The following is a 23,655-nucleotide window of genomic DNA, read 5'->3' as shown; positions in this document are numbered from 1 at the left end:
TGCATTTATTTAACCAAATTTTAAGGTTTTTTTGTGAGCAGTTAAATATTTTTATTCTATTTTAACTTGTAGTTATAATAATATGTTTATTATTACTTTAAAATATATAATATATTATAAGTAGTATAGGATTGAGGCGTTTTTAGTGTGAAAATGATTGGCGAGCAGCAGAGTAATACAAAATTGTAGTAAGGTACTTCGGCGGCAGCTATTTTTACATATTTCACAAAGGAATATTCATGTTTTTCAACCTATAAATGTGTTTTTATTAAACATAGCATATTTTTTTTTATACACGCTCGTCATCGCGCAATTTTAAAAAAATAAAATTGTATGAATTTTTTTTTTCTATTGTTGTCAGAGAGATCTTATTGCATTCAACGTGTGACAAAACAATCATGTCCGCGCAATAAACCGTTGAGGAGTTCCCACATCTGAAGCCGTTTCTGGGTACACTTTTAAAATCTTTTAAATTAAACGTATATACAAAATTTCATCTTAATCTGTTGAATCTGCTTCAAACTTGAGATTTCCAAGAGCTTTGCAACATTCCACCCGGGACATAGCGACATATATAGTTAATACAAGTTAAATAAAAGTTTCTAAAAAGCAAAACATCACGTGAAAAATTTAAAAGACCTGAAATGATAGTGTTTTGTTGTTTGAATAATTTTGTATGTTATATTTATTTGTATAGTGTGAAATTAGCAAGTTATTTCCGAAGCTGAATTTTTCTTTCACCATTTTTCATGACACTTTGTATAAGCCAGCGTAGAAAGGGCAGAGACCTTATAATAGGTAAGTAATTTCATAAAGTACCTCAGACCTAAGTTGATTTTATGCGAATAAGCGAGGTGTGCCGTTCTGCGTACAAATTCCAATAGCACCGATTCGAAAATTTATTCCGTACACTACTATCGCAGACGCTCGACTACACACAAAATTAAATTATTATTTTAATTGTTATAATTGCTACAGAAGACGAAAGTGTTAAAGCATCGGTCAGTTTGTCAGTAGGTCATCTAGAAATAATTAAATTATGTTTAAAAAAACCATCTTAATTATTTTTATTAAAAAAAATTCTTTACTGTTTTTTAAATGCTACTTTAATCGGTGCCATTGTAATTGGTGGTCAAAATGGCATATATACAATAAGTGTATGAACTTAATATTCCCTTTTAACAACGCGCCTTACGGATCGTTTGAAGTAATTAATTTCTACACGAAAAGGGCTTGCTTATAGTATAGTCAATAGACATTAATTTAATCAAAGTCATTGCAAAGTAGTCTTTATCACCGCGGCACAAAGTTCTGTGCAGGGTAAACTACAACTAATGATACATTTTAAAGGTCCCTTACCAAGAAAAAATTCTTGGTACCAAAATGGATACTGATAATTATAACGATACATATTCATGGTAAAAATGTTTTAGTATACAAAAAGTCTGCTTTCTAGATTTCGTTTTTGTCGTAAATTGTAAATTGTTAATTAAGCTGCTGCTCATACTTTATTAAATAAAATAAATACATTTTTACATAATTTTATATAAAGACAATTTTGACTATCAAAATAACATATGTTACACTTATCTTTAATCATAGAATTTCATTTAAATGTCATTTTTGACACAAGCTTCTAGTGTTGTCAACGAGATCTTGTTGCATTCAATGTGTGATAAGAAAATCAAGATTTCAGCTCAAGCTGAATCTCTCTCTCAATCTGAAGATATCTGCTTCAAAATTGAGTTTCAAATTTCCACCCGAATAAACTTAGGACTTAGGAAAATTGCAAGTTAAATAAAAGATTGTAAAAAAATACGTACCTAAATCCGCTTTCTTAATTTTTATAAGCAGAAAAGTGGACCGTGGATCCAACGCAGAATGAAACTGGAAATCGCTCAGATGAGAGAGAAATCTATTTCGAGCCGGTAAAAGCCTTCACCCGCATGAAAGTTTCAAATTATAATTGCTTAAAGCTCGACACTACCGCTTTCAAACCGATAGCTGTGAATGTGAAATTTATGTGTGAACTGTTACACATCAACTTTAAATACATTGCAAATTTGCTTTTATTGCCGCGACATAAAGATCTATGCAGGGTAATTTTGATTGCGGTCGACTGTACATGTAATGTAGCTTAATTTCTGACTATTATTCTGTCCAAAAATATAATGTATAGTATTAAAAGCTGGAATTTAATTTAAATATAAATACTGTCCGTCCACTCATAGGATAAACATAACATAACACATAAAGGATAACGAAATAGTCGGAAAAATTCAGGAGATTAGTGAGAAATGTCACAAAACATAATCCCCCATTAGCTGAGCCCAATTAGGGGATGGGCCTAATCAGCAAGGGTATACCGCTGCTGACTGTTAGAACTCGGCACGTGTTATTTACTATTTTCTTGTGTTTTATACTGGTACAGCACTAAATCCGATACTATACTACAATACTGTGTTGATAGAATGATTGCGTGAAAAGAGTAACCATCTGTTGACAAAGTGTAACGGAGAAGTGAGGCCTCGCTCTTATTGGTTGGGATCCTTCGAAATACGTACCTATATTATATCCTGACTGATAACAAAAACAACAAACATGTTACCATGTTTTAATATGGGTTAAGAAACATGCATTCATGCGTTAGCTGAATTCCACAAAATCCGAGCCGTGTTGCAGGATAACTGTTACTACTATCTAGTATACTTTTTTGTTAATCAAGTCATTGGATTACAAGACATTACTTACTTACTTATATAAGGAAGTAATTGTTTAATAAATATCTATATGTAAGTATACAGACAAATTACACTGATTGATTAGCTCCTAAGTAAGTTCGAGGGATGGGGAATGGACTTATAGATATATTATTAGTACCTCCAATCTCCATTCCCCGTCGCGTTTTCCTAGTTTGAGCGCAGCAAAGTACGCAATTTTATCTGAACCCCAGCGGCGGCGCGCTGGTCAATACCACCATCAAATTATACGATGCAACTCACCCTTAAACTCGAGTCAGGGAACTTTTGAGAAACAAGAAAATTTCGGATCTAAATAATGTCATAAAATTAAGTAGGTAAATCCTAGCAAAATGATTTGTTAGCGTGAAGCCGATGCAGGTCATATTTCACAGGCGTTTTATAAAATCGTTTTTTTTTTTTTAAACTTTGTTTCGCCCTGTGGCTTCGCTTCCGTGGAAATATCAAATTCAAATATTTTATTCAGAAATTAGACCTATCTGAATAAAAAGTATCTAAACAATTTTATAGTTTTATTTAACTGTACCAAATTACGTCTCATACCGGAATAATAAATATTATGTGAAGGGATGGTGTTGTCTCTAATAAAAGCTGTCTAAAATCCGTTGAGAAAATTTATGAGCCTCTTTCATTACATATGAAAGAGGCTCATAAATTTTCTCAACAGATTTTTTTGGAATAATATTAGTGAAATTATATTAACCCAACCAAATTCATATTAATAATGTTCAAAGGTGAAAATGGTGTTTGTTTGTCATCCTCTTTCACATCAAAACAGAGCATTGTGCTGAGGTGATCATTGATGAGGAGAGTAAAAGAAGGACTGGAGAGTTACGAGCGACATAGACCTCTGAGAGATTGACCTTTTGTTATGAATTAAAAATAAATAGCTAGCGACTTTTATGTAATTATTTCCATCAAGCAAATAATATGCAAGTTGGACACAAAATATTATAAAGCAGGCAATCGAAATGTTCTAGGAAACCTCACCGCATAAACAAATTGTTGTTAACGGCGATACCGGGAATGCGATGTAATGATAAGCCCTAATTGTTGTTCACAAACACTTTGACCCACACAGAAACGAGGGGTGCTAGGTTTATATTCTTCTTCCTTCTTTATGTGTGTTATTTGCTACTGGGTGTAAGATTTTATTCAAGTCCTCTAAAGGCATAAGTACAAATGAGGCTAAATATATGTATTATGTGTAAACATGGCCTTGTGAAACTTCTTGATAAAATTATTAGGTAAAGATACATGTATATGAGTTTAAAGTTTTAAGTTATTGACTTATCCCAATCTTAATCTTAACTAATGTTATAAATGCGAAAGTACCTAAGTTTGTTTGTTACCTCTTACGCTATATCTCTTCAACGAATCTTCATGAAATTTAGCATACATGTAGTTTGAAGTTTGGAGACAGACATAGGATACATTTCATCTCGGAAAAATAACTGTTCCCGTGGGAAATTAAAGCGGGCGAAGCCACGGGCAAAAGCTAGTCTGAAATAATGGATTTTTTATTACGCAGTAAATCTCCGGCCTCTAAGAGAATACATGCGTTAGAACATAACTTGATAAACAACTTGTTATTTGTACAAACAAACAAATGCACCGGGTCTGTTGAGGGCAGCCGCGTGTAAACAAATTAGTGAGTAAGCAAACGAGTACCAGAACGCTTTGAGAAACGGGACTAGCCGGGCATAATAGCAGATTATAATGCGGGGTAAATAATATTTATACAGGGAGTGGCGTGTGGTCCCGCCCTAGAATAAGAGCACTCCAAATACTCCCGTGGATGTCGTACGAGGCGGCTAATGGACACAATAATAGCGTCCTCAAAGATCGGGTTGTAAAAGCATAGAAAAATCTTCAAAATTTAATGGTTGACTTTTCATACGAACCCTGGACTGCGGGGCATCACAGCTCCCAATGTACCGGGCATACGAGAGAGAGAATATTTATACACGGTGACTTTTTATACATTCGCATCTATTGTCTACATGCTCAGTCCATGATACTGAGCAATTTTTCGTATGGAAACAATAACGCCGACTGTCATCCCCACATTTTCCTCAATATAGGGGTATTATGTATTCTGTCTGATTATTTTCTCGTGATTTCGGGATTGCTCCCATACAAAAAGTTATTTAGTACCATGTAGATAAAAAGATGCCAATGTATAAAAAATCACCCTATATATTTTTTGTCTACTGTAAGAAACTTATGTAGAAAGAAGTAGTGCTTCTACTCAATTTCACCTGTTTGCCTGTAATGAAGTCTTACAGGTTAAAGAACAAAATATCTCGTGAGCATAGATTTAAAAAAATGCTCGTACGTTACAATAACACTGGCCAGTCTTGTATACATATGTTTAATCTGGATTTTTGCTAAAAATATTGAAAATAGAATGTAGACATTTAATCTATCCGGAACCTTTTTATAGCAGCATTGACCTCATCTTTGCTTCCAATCACGCAAGAATGACAATCTTGAGGTAAAAAATAAAGTATAGCCTATATAAAGCTATGTGTGCTCTATTAATGTACTAGAATTGTATGAAATGTTTTCCTATTATTAAGTTGGCCTTTTAATAATGTTTAGTATTTTATTTGCTTACCATTTTTACAACAACTGGGTGCATACTCATGGAAAACGGCGATTTTTTTAGTTCTCTCTCTCTATGCATGAAAAATGTACAATTTTTAATTCTACATTTTTCATGCAGAAAGAATTTGCGACAGTGATGATAACAATCCAACACATTTATCCTGCGTCCTAGGTTAGCGTCATTACACTGCATTACTAAAGGCGACGCTGTGCGTGTATGTTGGATTGTGGTGGTTGATATAATGGTGCATCGAGCGGTACACTGCCTTGCCGTGTTTGTCGCTGACCTAGGATGTCCGGTTACAAAGTAGATAGGAACACTGGTCACATTGTGCTAGCTCGATGGATCGGAAAATCCGTAGTTGCATCGTTGCGTCGATGTATTATGATACGTGACATACATCTAGAAATAGTAATTCTTTACGATATGATCTTCTGCCGAGTAGTTCCCGCCCTAAAATAGGACCACTCCATATCTTCCCGTGGCTATCGTAAGATGATAAGCGATAATCTTGACTTTGACAGTAGATGATTTATTTATAACCATGTTACTAAATCTAATTATTTTTGTTTAATTTAAAAAAATATTATTCATCGTGAGAAAAAAATGCGCGAAAAAAGAAAATATAACACTGGCCAGTGCGACATGGCCCATTACCTCTGATGACGCATTGAATATTGAACATTACCATACAAACCCTGAATATATTAATCAGTTGGCTTGGCTGTCCGCTCCATTGTGGTCTGCGTTAAACACCGTTCGCGCCATTTGCTGCGATCAATCATTCACACGCATCATAACCTACTCTATGCTCAATGGTAAAAAAACTCAATCTTCACGTGTTCGTGATACCTGAATCCATACTTATCATAGTTCGTGAAAAAAAATTAACCTTAAAATTTTTAAGATTTGTCTATGATTTTACGAGCGGCCGCTTGTTTGACAACTTTTTGGAAATAAATTGAGAAAATGCCACCTTTATCCCTTGTTAACTTGACGCACGTAGCTAGCATAATTTCCTTAACATACCTACTAAGCCACAAAAGTACTTGGAAAGCCTTTAATTATTTGGCTTATATGTTTATTTACGAGTTAAATTAGATAGAAGGATAAATATATTTATGCCACAATCACACACATGTATTAACAATGAAAAGCAGAAAATTTAAATTAAGTCTTAGGTAAAATAAAATTAAAATCGAATCGCATCTACCGTCCCGTACCATACCGTCCCTCCATCGACCCCTGGCATTGACAAATGATCCAGAACTATATACACCACCTAAATACCTCTACACCACATAAGTTATACGGTTTATCGTATGAAGGTTAAGGTTAATGTCGTATACATATTGGCTCAATGTCGCGTCCAATCAACGAACATTACATGGTTTTGTGTCAATCGATTACATAGCTACACACATATTAATATAACGATCTCTGTAGTTTAATGGTCGTTCTCAATGGACTGCTACATCGATGGTCTTAGGTTCGATTACCGGTCAGTTACTGATGGACTCGAGTTTTGCCTGTTTACCTACAGATTTAAATTCAAATATAGTATCGTTGAGTTTGCTCAGGAACAACTAACACAATGACCTCTTATAGACCGTACCACGAAAGAAGATCCCCAAACGTGGCGCTAGTGTCGCTGGAAACAACAATATGGCCATAGATAAAATTAATATAATATTTCTTTTATCTATGAATATGGCTTATCTTTTATTGGTATTTCCTCATGTGGCCTCGGGCCCTCTTTTGTGGCATGTACTCTAAATAAAATTGTGATCCTGGTTATTTTATTAACAAGATGTGGGTAACAAAGTTTAGCACGATTACTCTCTGCCGTATAATAATTAAGAACACTCTAGATTAAGTAACCTAAGTCAAAAACTACAAAAAACATAAACTGTTCTTACGTTTGGGTACTAGCGAACACAGACATACAGATATACAACTGTCAAACTTTACGCCACTCTCTAGTTGAGGGAAAAATACCCATTTACCGATGGTCCATCTCTTCTGAAAAAGTATATATGTATGATAAGAATAGGTCTGTAGGAGCGCAGACGTGCGTCTAATATTTTACCAATGTCTTCCGAAAAAGTCTGGTACAAACCAAACTAGTTAAAACGTTTGCACTGGCCTTTTTAGGAATAAACCGGGACATTATTGGACGCTCGCCCATCACAGCGTCCGTTCTGCCAACCAAAGACCACCAACGCAATGTCATTAGGGCATTTAATATTTATCTGAAGACATTAATAGCCTAGCCTTGAAAGGTTTGTCTGCTGTAACCTATCACTTGAATATAAGCGACTTACTGACGTACAATTCGACAAACAGCCATCTACACCAAAATCACTGAGGCAACAGGTGATTGTCATGATTTTAGTAATATATAAAAACATATATAGTAATAATAAATGTCAAGTGTCAGGTTTATTTTGTAAATGGTAATACTCACCAGTGTTGTCATGAAACTAGTAACTTAACTTAAAAATTAATGGTAACACTGTCGGTGACATTTGGTTTAATTTTGTAAAGTGGCAATACTGGTTAGTCTTTGGTGGTAGGGAGAGGTAGGCAATCCCTGGCTCATAGGATTAAAGGCATTCTCTTGCGGTGACTCAAAAAGAAAACACCTCAGTTGTGTATTTATCTCGTGCTGTGTATTATTATAAAGAAAATTTAAAATTATAACAAATAGAGGTAGATTGTGATTACTATAGTATTATACATATTTACAAGTGAACAGTGGTTTTATTACATGATCAGAAGGCTGGCATATTTCGCCCAGATAATAAGCATTGCCATTAAACGCGGTATTGCTGTCAGCGGTCTGGGTACGCCACTTCAAGACAACGAACTGCAGGGACTGGCATTTTCAGTAAGTATATGTTTATAATTCTTACCCCTTTATTTTTAAGTAGTTTGTTGTTGTATGGAGATTCGACGTACGTCAACGTATGTCAGTGTCAAAACCTATAAAAAAACAACGGACCTACTTATTCCATGCAACGGACCTTCAATGCTTCGTGCTCCGTCGTCGCAACGGAGCAAGACTGAGCAATAATATTAAATTATTTTTTTGACATTAGAAAATAATATCTGATTTGAATTTGAGAATGTTGAAGTTGAGACTAGCCAACTCAGCCTAACATTGTCCAAAATATCTAACAGTGTGTCTCAGAGACAAGTGAATTAAGGAAGGGCCAGTGCGACAGACGCTGTCACTGATAAACGACGGCAGACAATGAGTCTGTCAGCTCACGACGACCTTCAAGGGCCGACAGTATCGGCTTTTTGGGAAACAACAGCCTTTCTATAGAACTATACAGGGAGATCGACCAAAAATAGACTGTGATAGAATGTTTAAGGGTATTTTGATATGTACACACTTGCACAGCTATAATGAAAGGTGTAAAGACGTCAGGTAAATGGGTCGTTTATTTCGTTTTCAGCTCGGACAGGTACTCCACTCATCTGCCCAGCAATATTTTATTGTCGTTACACAAACTTTATGGGCAGATGTCGAAATTTATTATTATTATTTAAAAACCTCTTTGAGATTTCATTTGGCAATTTTCATAATAGTTTTTCTTAGAATGAATACACGGGCAAACAGTACCTCAACCAAACGACTGCTATCTATAGAACATTAAGGCAGGGCCACACGAGTTCCCTCTAATTATAATCCTTCACACGTGTAGGATCAAATGCTTATTGAGCTTCCTCATGAAATGACCCCTCACTGAACCGACCACATGCTCTTATGTTTGTTATGAGAGATATCATATGGAAGATTTCATTGCTCTTGCGGCCCGCCCCGGCTTCACTCTGGCAAAACCATAATAAATTATACACCTACTAACCCCAGGAATCATACTATCTTTTGGTGAAATCCGTACATAAATCGTATACCGTCCGATAGTTTTTGAGTTTATCGCGTTCATGCAGACAGGGGGACTTTTTCATATTTATGTAAGGATTTACAATACAATAATATATACATGAGTATAAAATGTATTAACACACAAAGTATGACATCATGATTTAGGCAAAAGGTGGCCTTATCGCTGTAAGCAATTTTTCCCAGACAACCTTTTGTTTTTCTGATTTAGATATTTTTGAATGGACGTCCGAAGAAGACTTTTTGTCGCGCTGATAACGAAGTTACTGGGATAATATCGTAAATAATATGTTACAACACTGATTAAAGAGAGGAGTCTAAACCTGACTTATCGACCACCGCCATCTAGCGCCAGACGTAATTGTCACTAGTAAGGCGCGTTCGCATTGCTCAGTCGCGCTCCGTTGCGACGAGACACCACGTTGTGCTCCGTTGTTTTCTATAGGGTTTGAGAATGACGTAAGTTGACGTACGTCGAAACTTCACACAAATTCTACAATGTTCTGTGTTGATCCGTCGACGGATATCATACCGAAGGATATCGCAGCGCAACTGAGCAATGGGAACGCGCTCTAAGCAGAGTGTATGCATATAATAGATATCTAACATAATCACAAACTGAATAAGAGTCAATTCGTTCTACATAATTCGATTACCACAATCAGAATACTGAATATTGAATTAAAAGCTTGAAATTAATTAAACTCGTCAATATTTTTTTTATTATTATTTTGTGAGCCTGTTTGCGCCAGTATTTCGACGTTCCTTTACATATAATGAACTGTCAATTGTTATATATACTAACTCAAGTATGGTTATTCCATTCTACATTGTGTATGATTGGCAGAGTTTTTGAGTTTTTAGACGATGAAGCCAATAGCAGATTGATTATGGCCACCCATGGGAATAAGGCGAAAGACGTACAATCGTTGACAACAAAAATTAGTGTAAATATACTTATTTCTGATTTTTATCGAGTATGTTATTGCTCACACTGGTGTCAGATTTTATGCAAGCCGCGTAAATGAATAATGCTATCAAAAACATACTGTAAAAACCCAAGTCTCGCAGCTCAGTTTTTCTACCGTAAAAAACTTGTGAGTTCAAAGTCGATTTATTTATTTAGTCCCTACCTAAGGGACCTTCTGTCTTAAGTTATTACGTAAGTCATTATCATATCAATATTAAAAATCTATCAGGATTTAAATAAATAGATCGACTTGGCCTACTTTATCCTTCTAACCTCTGTACTATTTTCTCTATCACGATTGCTGTAATTCTAAAACTTTGCTACTACATAATACCGTCTCTCTCATATGAGCATATATCAATTAGCAATAAACTGGCAGAGATCCCAAGCTGTATCCATATATATAATTAAGCCAACGATATTTTAATATTTATTTTAATAATAAGCCCCTTTAAAAAAATACCTACTTCCAGTATCATTCGATTCGTAAAATTTCTTCTTCATTTTGCATGGCTTTCGCATATATGCTTTACTTTGCTATCATTATTCTCAAAGTTACAGGAGAATGATAGACGCAAACCACTTTCTATAGGTTTGGGTGGAATAATGGTTATTATTGTATACAACCGTTTTTTAATCAATTTATTTATTTAATTCCCAGGTGCCAAAATGTATCGAAGTGACATACGTGAGGGTGGTTATTAGTAGCGTGGAACCATTACCCTATGTCTCGTACGATGAGAAAACCCATCTTGTGAATATCACATATGATAGGGAGCAAAACACTGACACGTTGTTCCAGATCTTCGCAAAAGGAGGACCGGACAGGTACTGCGGATCGAAGAAGAAGTTGAAAGGACCAGGGTACAAGGTGTCCGGATCGATGGTCAGGTTCATCAACCTGAACAGCGTCAAAATACCTGAATCGTACATACGTTATCCGTAATGTTCATTCGAGATTTTTGAAATGGTCAGAAATACATTTTGAAATTTATTTTTCATTGTTATTGCCATAAAAAACCGTACACCGATTTTTTATTAAGCACATTTACGATATTATATTTGGATTTCATCTTCACTATTCCTACACAATATTTGAAATGGTTACACCCAAATTAGAAATACCTAATAGAAAATATGTAGGTACTTATAAACTAAAATATTTCAGTGTATGGGTCCCACTAGTAATCACGTGAATTTGTACACCAATCTGACTCATGTAATACTAGTTTTAATCGACCATTTCATCCTTCCAGTGAAGGATCACGACCCTCAGCCATATGGAAATACGACTATGAAGAATATAGGTGGACTGAACTGAGTAATTACAGAAAATGAAATTTCATCAAATATTCGACTTCAGTACGACAACGAAATCCGTGTTTTACCCTACAAATGGCAGTAAAACACAGGTCGGAAGCGGTCGTGACCACTTGGGGTCACTGTGATCGGACTAAATAGACCAAAGGATTAAGAGCTTAAAATTAAGGTTGTCTTGCAAAAAATATATAACCGAATGAAAGAAATACATTCCTAGGTTTTTTTAAATTAGGTAGATAAGTTCTAGCTTAAAGACATATTTTTAATATATTATTATCCATTGATAATATGAAACTAAATATACAAAAATATTTAGACACAAAAATAGGCTTCGAAAAATTGTTTAAAAATATAAAGAGGTATGATAGCATGCTCATTTAAATTTACATCAAACATTTAATTTTCATGATTCTTAAAGCTACAAACTACTAGTATACCGGACCGCGGATACTGAGAAGAAACAACGAATTCAAATTTAATTACGATCTAAAACTCGAAACACTATCCAAAGCCAATATTTCGGTAGCAAACAAAACAAAACTGAATATCCGAAAAGGAAGAAAAAAGCAACCTGAAAATGACACACCTGCCGTGGCTGAAATTTCAAACCGTTTTTTAACATTTCATACAAGACCAAAGAACAAAAATGGAGATTACATTTTACATTTAGTGAACTAACAAAAATTATGAATTTTTAAATAAAGAATATTAAGTATGCAGCACGGTACACCGCATTATAATAACACTAATAAAGAGCTAAGTGAAGTAAAACGTAAATTCTTGTATTTTCCAACTAAAGATTTATCTTACCAGCCAACGAACACACACCTAAAGTCTCATTATATCCTTTACTTTTCTATACTTTATATTTAGTTTTGGTTGAAAAATTATAAAAGTCAGCTTATATATATTAATGATTTGAGAAAATGTACTTACTTCAAAATAAAACTAACTTACTAAAAAACTATTATTTGACTGAGTAAAGTATGTGACAGACATACAGATACATACACGCCAGATTTATAAGCAATGTATGCATCAAAGGTTGAAAAGAAAATATGAAAAATATTTCAAGAGGTTTCCTCTATTCGATTATTCGATTCTGTGATTCTAGTGTTAGTTTTGGAACGGCAAAATGGAATAAATATTATGTTTTCGAGTCAACATTGAAATACCGTTCGATTGAACGAATGAACGAACGACCTGTCTGTTACTTGACAGAAGTATTTGGATAAGGGGATATTGTTCCTTACGGAATTCATATTTGGTCAGAATAAGTAAATGGTATTAATATTCAATTTATGAAAATATGATTATTTTAATTTGTTGATGTATTGGGTCATGACGTGTCAAAACGCTGGACCTATGTACAGGGTGTTACAAAATATCTATACATAATAACTGGTAAGATACGGTTGGTACCTTGGGGTGCTAATTTGAAACGCTTAAATCTACCTCTAGGCGTTTCAAGTTAATATTAACATTTCTAAAAAAGGTGCTCGTAGTGAGGTTTCCGTATCATTGCCGAGGTCGCGAATGATGACTAGACTAAGCTTGAAACTCGTATACCTAAAGAATCCTTATACCGCATCTTACCATTTCGTATGTATATAGGTATTTTATAACCCTCTATAACTGTCTGATGCAATTTGAAAAAAAGAAAAAAAACATTTATTTGTCACGTGTCACGACACCGCTATGCCAACCACACACAGAGCGCATCGCAACATAGAAACAGATATAAATAAATACGCATAAAAACAAAACTCAACGTATGTTTTATAGATACATATGTATTTGTTCTTATTTATTTTATTGGTGAAATTTAAAGATTGAATAAACGCCAAGTTAAACTTTCCCGCATATTTTTTTCATGTACAAATAAACAGTATTAAGGAAACATAAATCTGTGTCATGCATATTTTTATAATTTCCTTTTAGGGCAAGATAATACAAGATTATATCATTATGGTAATGGCGCCATAAGCAAAACAATATGGACATGATAATTACAACCCTTTTACTTAACTGTTTACATGGGTTGCTCTTAAAAGGGTATCATTTATCTTACAAAATTTAGCTTTAGACGCAAAGAGGGTATTTTCTATGCTTTTAACAAATTACGTTAGGTTATATGATTTACTTTTCTGCTTCATAAATATATTAAACTAGCTTTTGCCCGCGGCTTTGCCCGCGTAAATTTCCCACGGGAACATTTATATTTCCGGGATGAAAGGTATACTCTATGTCCGTCTCTATATTTCAAACTAAGTATTATGTACTTATTGCGACCATGCCGCTTTTTGGGTCTAAAGAAAATTCATACAATTTTTTTACAAAAATGTCATCTTGCTACATGCTTTTATTATCGTCAGAGAGTTCTTGTGGCATTTAACGCCTGTCAAAAAACCCATGTCCGGGACGTAAACCGTTGAGGAGTTCAATCGTTGGGAGCCGATCCTGCATTCACCATGTCATGCTTATCATAATAATGCATTGTCGTGGAAACTGCAAGCGATGTGGGAAATTTCAATTAGACAACGAATTATCACGCAGCAAAAATTGACCGGCTGAATTTGTAAATTTGACCGACTTTTATTAAGATTTCAATTTTTCTCCAATATAGCTCGTTATGCAGTTTAGCAAATTTCATAATCACACAATGTCCCAATTCTGAATCCCATCTATAAACTCTCCATCCATTGGCTGTGTGCCTTAAGAAATATTCTATTGACAGATATACCTTTAGTTATATATACCTTTAGTTATCGCGTTACAAACATACATACAAAAAAACATTTTTTGCCCCAAGTAGAATGTTAGACCCATCCATTGACTGTGAGCCTTAATTATATATTCCTTAAGAAAACTTGTAAATAAATAAATATATTTACGTATATAGACAGAACACACAGAATGAGTTAACCCCAAAGTAAGTTTGAGACTTGTATATATACTATATTTTATAACATATAAATACAAACTTCTAAACCCCATTTTCCATGTTAACCTGACCGGGGATCGAACCCGGGATCCCCAGTATAACAGTCCGGCATGATGACTATTAGGCCACAGAGGTCATCAAACTTGTATATTCAATATGTTGAGAAAGGAAAACAAAACATTTTTTTCTGGAGTATTATGGTACGTGGTTAGTTGAAGTATATGCTGTCGACTGTACAAAAATAAATATAATAACATTCTAGGCTGTCGTCGCATACAAGAGCTCAAACCAATTAGGCATGTTCGGTCGATTTAGCCGGATGAAATGGGATGTGTTCGGGCCATACCCTTACTTTAATTAAATTACAAGAAAACCCCTTTTGTAAATGGCAGAAATTTATTTAGGTGTCGCGGTTGACTAAAATTGTATGGTGACTAATTCGGTCCGTCGGTATGTGCGAAACATAAAGAGGAATGAGATTTTTTTTCATTCCTACTCTCTCTTTTATTTGAGCGGTTTACTTAGCCAGTAAACCTTTGAGCCCAGGGTCCGCTTTTATACATTTTCCTATACACTCTGTTTTCTTGTAGACTTTTTTTTGAAATTTTTGGTAGATTTCTAGCGGATCTTTAATTCGTAGAATTTGAACTTGGAACCTATCGGTTTAACTGTCATTGCACTATAGTCATGTGTATTTCCGTGGTGCTATTCATATTGATTCGTGTTGGTGCGCAGAACGGCATAACATTATTTGATGAGACGTCAGTACTTAATTTATTTTTCAATTCTGATTGACAATTGGGTCTGAGAATGCTCATTAGCATCGTTGATGATAATTACAATCACGTGTACTGATAGGTCGTCGCGCACGGGTTTATGTGCAGACACTATCTCTCTAAAATACTGCCTCCCGGTACTTCACTCCTATATGAATTTGTATGGGGAATAAGTATTAAATTTTAAAAATTCTATTCAAAATTCTTTATTCACCTTAGAATTATATAAGTACTTTAGAATTATACACTATGGATAGTTCTGTTAATCAACATGATAGTGAACCAGTAACGATCGCAAGCATTTCAACTCTGTGTCACTGACAACGCGGCGTCCTAACTGAGCTACAAATACGACAAGGCAGAACGACGCGACGAATTTATTGTCGTCATCTCTAAATCTGAACTTATCGCATCGTATTGAACTCAGTCCCGATTCAGTGAACGTTGGTTATAGAAAGTTGTTGTCTGTGAATTTCGGCTGTTGAAAATTTCTTATCATATCATAAGTATAGTCAACAATAAGTGAAAATAGACTTAGTAATATTACAAGTCAGACCGAAGCTGAGTAAATTGTGCTGAAACTGACACGACGCGTGATTGTACGTTACCACCTACACATATACTTACTTATATACATGTGACAACATCTACATTAATATCAACTATGGATATTGAGGTACCGCTCTATACCGCGCTGCCTTATCAAGTGTATCATTTAGCTAAGACGCCGATCTGTCTGCTATATAAAACGGCAGGGTTTCCTAATTTTGTTCCATTACGAACAAAATGACTAACATAAACAGGTCATTATTTCTTCAAACCACACTTTTAAGGAGCGCCTTATTGTTTCAGTTGTTGTGTGTGTCGATTGTCATTTTACCAACTCAACAACAAACTCCATCACAAGCGCAATTGGCACAATTTAATATGACCGGTAATGGAACAGCGGACTATGATGATGACGAGGATGAAGAGTCGATTACAGGGGGTGCGTATTCTTTGTTTTATTTCTATACTAGCAGCCTGTCCCGGGCGTCGCTAGGGTAAAACCATAATAAAACTTTCTCAGAAATCATCCTATATAGATAATCAGATTTAATTCAAAATAATTGAAGTTTCGAACCATCAACAGTAACAACGTGAATTCAATGGTGTTTACCGCTGAGCTGTCTACTCATCTTTAATTGATTAAATTTTGCGTGGGATTATTCGTTATTTCTGTTCACCCTTATTCAAATGGTCAAATTTTAAGAAATCCTGAAACACGAGTTTCCTTATTTTTGTTGCATAGCATTTATGCCAATTTTCAAGTAGATCGGTAAAGATTGAGATGCTACAAAGGGGATAAGTATTACACACACTATACCAGGGGTGTCACACGTGCGTTGCCTACTTTGTGGCCTAGAATCGTATTTTGGCCACAGTACCCTGTAATTATAATGCATATCTTCAAACGGACAACAATGGCAAGTACTGCTCTTTGGCGCGTGAAATATAATATGAGAGTCGGGACCATTGGTATGCACAGGAGCTTGTACTAAGATCACCTTCTGGTACTCAAATAGATAAGTTAACATGTATTTACTTTTTATTCTCACTTCTTGGTCTCACTTGTTTGCGCGTTTCCGATTCCTTCTTCAGGCATATCTTCGGAAGTGAATTTTTGGTAAGCTTAAGCAATCTGTGGAGAACTAGCTTTTGCCTGCGGCTTAGCCCGTACTTCAAACTATATTTATGCAAAATTTCAAGAAGATTTGTTGAGTTGATGGAGCCTGGAGAGGTAACAAACAAACTTACTTTCTCATTTATAATATTAGTTAGGATTGCATAAGCTTATCTAAAATTTCTTCCGAGACTTTGGACGGTTTTCAGCGTGCTTCAAACCATTGCATCATTGACGACATAAAAAACTTTTTTCTTTTTTTTATTCAGATCCTTTTGATGAGAAGACCTCACTACCTGAAACAGCAATACGTGACTTGATGAACTTGGATGTAGGTAAATATACGACGCAGCGATTTGATTACTACAATTACCAGAATGAAATGCTTTCTTGGAAAAGAACGTCGCAATTTGAGACCCGTTGTTACGATGACTATATAAGATGTCTTACCACCCAGTGAGTATAAATTAATTAAATTATTGAATATATTTTTCTTCCTTCGTGGCGTGTAGTTCCGCCCTAGAATAGGACCACTCCGCATATCATCCCGTGGATATCGTACAAAGCAACTAATATATATAATATAGCCTAGATAGCTGATAGGCAACAATACCATTCCCATGGAGGATCGACTTCAAACAGGCGGGTCATAAAATCGCAGCCGGATCTTAGTTCTAGATTATTTTTTTTACCCCGGACTTCACAGCCGTAGAAGATATAATAACTGACTTTTGCCCAGCTGTGGTACCTACATAAATAGCTAATGTTAAACATCATAATAAGAACATACATAGATAAAATTAATGAGAACATAGATATTTTGATATCAGTTTATAATTTTATTTTTTTGACGATCTCTGTGTCCTAATGATCACCATCCCAGATTGCTACATTGGGGTCTCGGGTCGGTCCCCGGACAGGTCAAAGTGGAAAATGATCTTTTTCACTTTCTTGGGTTTTGGATGTTTATAAAATATAGTATCGTTCATTTCCACAACACAAGTCTCTAACTTACTTTTGGGCTAAGAATCAATCTATGTGATTTGTCGATATGTAAATATGCAAATATTTATTTGTTTTTAATTACAGAACCATGATATACAAAATATGTGCATACAGTAGATATATCAAAAAGAGAAAGTTTAGGATACAATTGAACTCTTATTGTGATATGTATATGGACAATTGTCGAAAAGGAACCAGTAAGTTTTTTTTTTAATGTTTGTTTGTAAACTCTTTATTACACAAAGAAAACACATTCAAAGAAAGCAATAAATTAGAGCCGCATACAATGCCAGATTTATCCCAGAAAGGGTTTTTTTGACAATTAAATATCTTAAAGGAAAATCAAAAAGTTAGTTAAGTACCGTAAAGGTATGAAGAAAAACATATTGAAAACTGATATACTAAGGTGGAAATTCGAGCTAAACTAGGAATAAAAGACAGAGCTTTGTAAAACGATAAAATAGCGTATTTATACATTTTGACCAAAGAATAACAAGTAAATGATGCGTTCTATTACACACATTATTTAGTGTAGCGTGACGTTGTAGATTTAGACAAAAAGAAGAAGTCTCTGTATTATACTGTGGACATACGTCATGTATATTTTCTAAAATTAGTTTTTATTTTTTAGGATTTTGGGTTGGCTACAAGCGAGGACCGTGCCGATGGTATTTCAAGAACAAACTCCACGTCATCGATATGTATTACAGTGGATATGGAGTGAAATAACTCAAGAATATTACAATGCAGTATTATAATGTGAAAACATATTTTTATTTTTTTACAATTAATTAATACAACAGGGTAGTTGCTTGTGTATAAATCAAAATGTATAAATGCATTTACATAATGAAACACGCTAATCAATAGTGTCACTTCAATTGATGCATTTTATTTATAGTAAAATTTAATAATTCTTGTCTTCATTAAAGCATAATTAAAACACTAATTTACTCCAACATTTGCGACGTCACTCGTGCCCACTGTCATACAAGCCCCGTATATTTTTTGTTTTTGACACATGTAATATCTGTGGTTTTTCACAGATGAATAAAAGTAGGTATCTGATTTGAAGGCAGCTACACTGTTCATAATACATTTCAACAAGAATTTGTAATGCTATTTAATGTTTTACTAGTAAGTACCTCGAATTTTATGGTCACTGTATAATGATATGACATGAATTCAAATTAAAGAATCTTTTTGTACTTAAGCCTGTTTAACTTAGGTCAAAGCCAACCGATCTTTTTGAGTTCTTTTTTACAGTAAATGTTTCATTAGAAGGTAATCATACATATCTACAGGCGCGATAATGTTAATAATTTATTCTTTTTTATGAAAACAAAAATACAATATATAATAAATATATAAAATATAATAAATCGACAATATATATAATATAATAAATCGACAACACTCCACCACCCACTCTAAGCAATAAGCTTGTATTGTGGATCCGATGCACACAAACAAAAACGGGTATAACATATTCGTAAAACGTTACATTCAGCAGTATAACAAATTGGATTTTTATTTTTTCCAGTCCAAAATATATTAAGTAGTAATAATGATTTTTTTTATATCTTATATGTTAGGTACAGCCAAGAAATTATACTATTGTGGGCAGTTGAACAGATTGGATTTATTTTGTCGATTCTGTTATACAGAATAACTTGATGGATTAACCCTCTGTGATCACAAATAGGATTGTCGTTATACTTCTGTTAACCTTATGTGTGCTATGTCAATTTAGTCACAGTACAAAAGGTATTGTCTTCTTTACCCTTGGGCTCCTTTATCATTAATCACACTGCTTTGTGAACATAAAAAGGTACCTACCCTCTATACACAGTACATATTTTGGTAACCAATTAAAAATTAAGAAGTTAATCAATTATTTAGATACCACCTGATGACTGCAAATACAATCGCGACCAACGGCTTCACGTGCCTTCCGAAGCACGGAGAAGCTCAAGATAATAATACTACATTTTTGGTCAACCATCCAATGACCAACCATTGTGTTAAAAGCCGCCAATCCCCAATTGGCCATCGTGGTGGGTCATGGAACTCCTTATCCATCTTTGAACAGATACGCCCAATATAATATTTGTACATATTGCTTTGCATGTTAGTTATAAGTGAATATTAAGTGTTATGCTCGTCGATTAACATGTATATTAGACATAGTTTCTCGGTAAGTGAATATTGTATATTCTATTTGAGAAATAAAATGCTTAAAACCTAAACCTAAAAACTATCAAGAGACGAGGTAATAACCTCTCTCATCTAAACATGATCCTGGTTGTATTTTAGGCTGTGTGGGCATAAAGCTCGGGTCCAGTTCCGCTTAAAATATATAACCAGCTATATTTAAGATGTGTTTTCACAGTTAACCCTCTTCGCTGTGGCGTATCAACGGTCAAGGCGTTTTATCCCTTAGTTGCCTCCTACGACATCCATAGAAGGACTCGTAGTGGTCCTATTTAGGGCAGGAAAGACCAGAGAGACGAGGTACCATCCCTATCCTTACATATTAGACATAAAAAGAAGTCTGTCTGAACGTGATAAATTAAAAAAAACCGGACGGTTTTCACCAATAGATAGTGTAATTACCGCGGAAGGTTTAAATGAATAATTTATTATGGTTTTAACTGAGCGAAGCCAGAAGCGCTAGTATTATATAAAATGTAATAGTATCATCTAAATGGTCGCTATAAATAATAATCTAATGTGACACAAAAACTGCTCAGAATAACCAGCAAGTCGATAGAAGGGCGAGGAGGCGACAAATCCGACAAAAAGTCGCATGAGGGAAGTTTGTATTGCCATAGAGGCAAACAACTTAGTCACGACATATTTTTATGTTTCTGTGATACAAACGTAATCCTTTAAATATTATTTAAAGTTTTTTCATTATTCAGAAATTTGACTTTCAAAAGCACTTTTTCACGTCAATTTTTAAATATCGTATTTCTGAAAATGCTACAAAAAACTGCCATTCTGAAACAACCATTGCTGAGGAGAAATACCGAAAGCAAGTCATTTAAAGTTATTTGTTTTGTCTTATTCACTCCACATAAACATACTCTTATTTCTAGTACATTGTGCATTTCTAATTCACGAAATTATATAAGTTTATTTTTATACTGAATGCAAATTATACAACTTAACATTGATTCAACACAATCACATCAATAAAACGGGTTCCGTAGTTAGGTAAGTGTACTCGTTACTTTAATACACATTCAACAAGTCATTCAATTTATTTTCTCGTGCGTCAGGACTTCACTGCGGAGAAAGCTGGATATACCAAGGGATGAATGAAAGAGTCACTTCTAAATTGTTAACAGTCAATGAAAAAAAGGCCTCAGTGAAATATTGGGTTTAGCACTCGGATTTAATTTAGAGACGCGAGCAATTTATAAAGATTACTGAGGCTGCAATATATTGACGCGTGTCCCGCAAAAACTTCTGAAATTCGCCGAATCACTTAATTATTCTTTTGTTGGATAAAATTTAACAATATCCTATATTATATTCTATATTATATATCCTCTCATTCCGTCAGAGCTGACGCTTTCCAAAAGGCTGAATACACATTTTACAATGAAAAACCCTCTCGATCTTAAAAAAACAAACATATAAAAATCTGCTGAGCCATTTGGCTGCTACAGACAGACACGTTAAACCTATAACCCCCTCCTTATGTCGTCGGGGTTAATAAATATGAATAAATAGAGAACGGAACTATTTATTCATCACGTCAAGGACGTAACAATAAACATACGTGGTTACATAATAGCTGTTCATAGCTAGTGTGGTATTGCTAACACTGGTGTCAGATTTTATTCAAGTCGCCTAAAGGCATCTCACATGACTTTTACGACTACTGACCTCCATCTAGTGGCAGGTAGACTGTCAACAAGTGTGCAGGTTTCCTCATGATAATAGCTGTTAAAAAAACTACAACAGAAACAAATAATAAACTTAACTTCGTATTAAGTTCGTTTAAAAGTTAACGAAATTCAGGAAATAAGTAACTGCGTACGCTTCAATCTAAATTTATACAAGTCCATAAATTCCATTAAAATTGAGACGAACAAAAACAATTGAAAACAGTGTCTTGTTCGAAAAAGTTTAGTCAAGTGTTGAAAACTCTTAGACAATTCTTTTTGGGAAAAAATCGACAAACAATTTGGATGAGAATAATACATTTTCTATTGAATGTGGACTGTCTTGAATTTTTAAAATGCTCTGTCGGAGTTGTTAATTTAGCGGCGTTGCTTTTTAAGGCTGGTGCAGACTAAATGCGAAAGTTTGTAAGCATGTATGTGTGTATGTTTGATACTCTTCCACGTAAAATCTTCTGGTCCGATTATTTTGAAATTTGGTACACGGGTAGAACACATAGGGTACTTTGAAGTTAAACTTATGAAGAAAAACCCCGGGCGCAGCTAGAAAAATTAATAAATTCTACTAAGGTAGTATTTATTTACTTTGGTATATCCATTTCCTTTTCGAAACAAAAGACGATACGATTAGCTACGTTATATATTTGTACAAAATATTATTAATATCTAAAGCAATTTATCTACAATAATAATCTCATTGTTAAATCAGAAATGGGATTAAATTAGCGGCCATTGTGATTTCGGTCCAAAATAATCGCTTTGCCCAAATTCTCACAAACACTGTTATATTTGTCTCAGAGAATTTTGAATAATAATCAGACGGGCCATCTGCAGTATTTTATACTCGTATCTGATGCTCTGACACTCTGCGGAAACAAACATCCATCCATCCATCATCGTCATCATCATCGTCTCGCTGCGGGCTCTCTGACACTTTTACATGTTATTATGATTTCGGAAGATATGCGAATGAAAATTAATATATTTTTTTACACAAATGTCATTAATGACACAAGCTTTTATTGGCGTCAGAGTAATTTTGTCTCATTTAACGGAAGACGAAAAATCATCATCATCAAGTCTTGTTCAACACAGAAAACCAAACATGTAAAACTTGGTTTCCTCGTCCGGAGCCAATGGATGCACCATCTTGTCATGCATATCATAAAAAACAATTACTCTGAAATTCTTAATCTTCATAATTTCGTCTTACTTGTAAGGAAAATTTTCCTATCGATTGGGGTGAATTGAGGAAAATTTGATTGAGAGGCCAGGTAACACAGAACACGGTAACGTATTGGAGGTTGTTGTTGGGAAATATAATATGTCAAGTCAAGGCCTTCTTAGGGTTCTATAACTGAAAACGAAAAAATTAAATATACAACCGTATCCAATTAAATACTAGCAGCCTGTCCCGGCTTCGCTTGAATAAAAACATAATAAATTATACACCTAAAACTTCATCAATAATCACAATACCTATTGGTGTAAACCGCATGAAAATCCGTGCTGTAGTTTTTGAGTTTATCATGAACAGACAGACGCGGCGAAGGACTTTGTTTTATAATATGAAACAAAAGTTTGTTTGGGATGACAGGAAAGGATAAGGATGTAAGTATTCCTATCTAGAAAAAAAATTTCATAAACTTGATAAAATACACTATAGACTTCGTTACATCGTACATTTCACTCATACAAGAAAGAGAAATCCTTTAGAAATACGTCATTATTGTGTAAAAATTACGTTCATTTTCCAAACATTCAACTTCTCCGTATTAAT

At 34.5% G+C, this 23,655-nt stretch overlaps 2 long non-coding RNA genes across 2 annotated transcripts; both read left to right on the top strand.

The window, feature by feature from the left end:
- Positions 1–9,252: 9,252 nt before the first annotated feature.
- LOC128680608 (uncharacterized) lies at positions 9,253–11,247 on the top strand. Its single transcript, XR_010370236.1, has 2 exons — positions 9,253–10,230; positions 10,915–11,247. It is a non-coding gene; the product is annotated as an uncharacterized LOC128680608 (long non-coding RNA).
- A 4,812-nt stretch (positions 11,248–16,059) lies between these two features.
- On the top strand, positions 16,060–20,144 carry LOC128680607 (uncharacterized). The gene is made up of 4 exons (XR_010370237.1): positions 16,060–16,281; positions 17,226–17,412; positions 18,046–18,158; positions 18,593–20,144. It is a non-coding gene; the product is annotated as an uncharacterized LOC128680607 (long non-coding RNA).
- Positions 20,145–23,655: the final 3,511 nt, after the last annotated feature.

This window comes from Plodia interpunctella, chromosome 24 (assembly GCF_027563975.2).
Source record: "Plodia interpunctella isolate USDA-ARS_2022_Savannah chromosome 24, ilPloInte3.2, whole genome shotgun sequence".
Classification (NCBI taxonomy): Eukaryota; Metazoa; Arthropoda; class Insecta; order Lepidoptera; family Pyralidae; genus Plodia; species Plodia interpunctella.
This window is presented reverse-complemented; position numbering and strand designations above follow the sequence as displayed.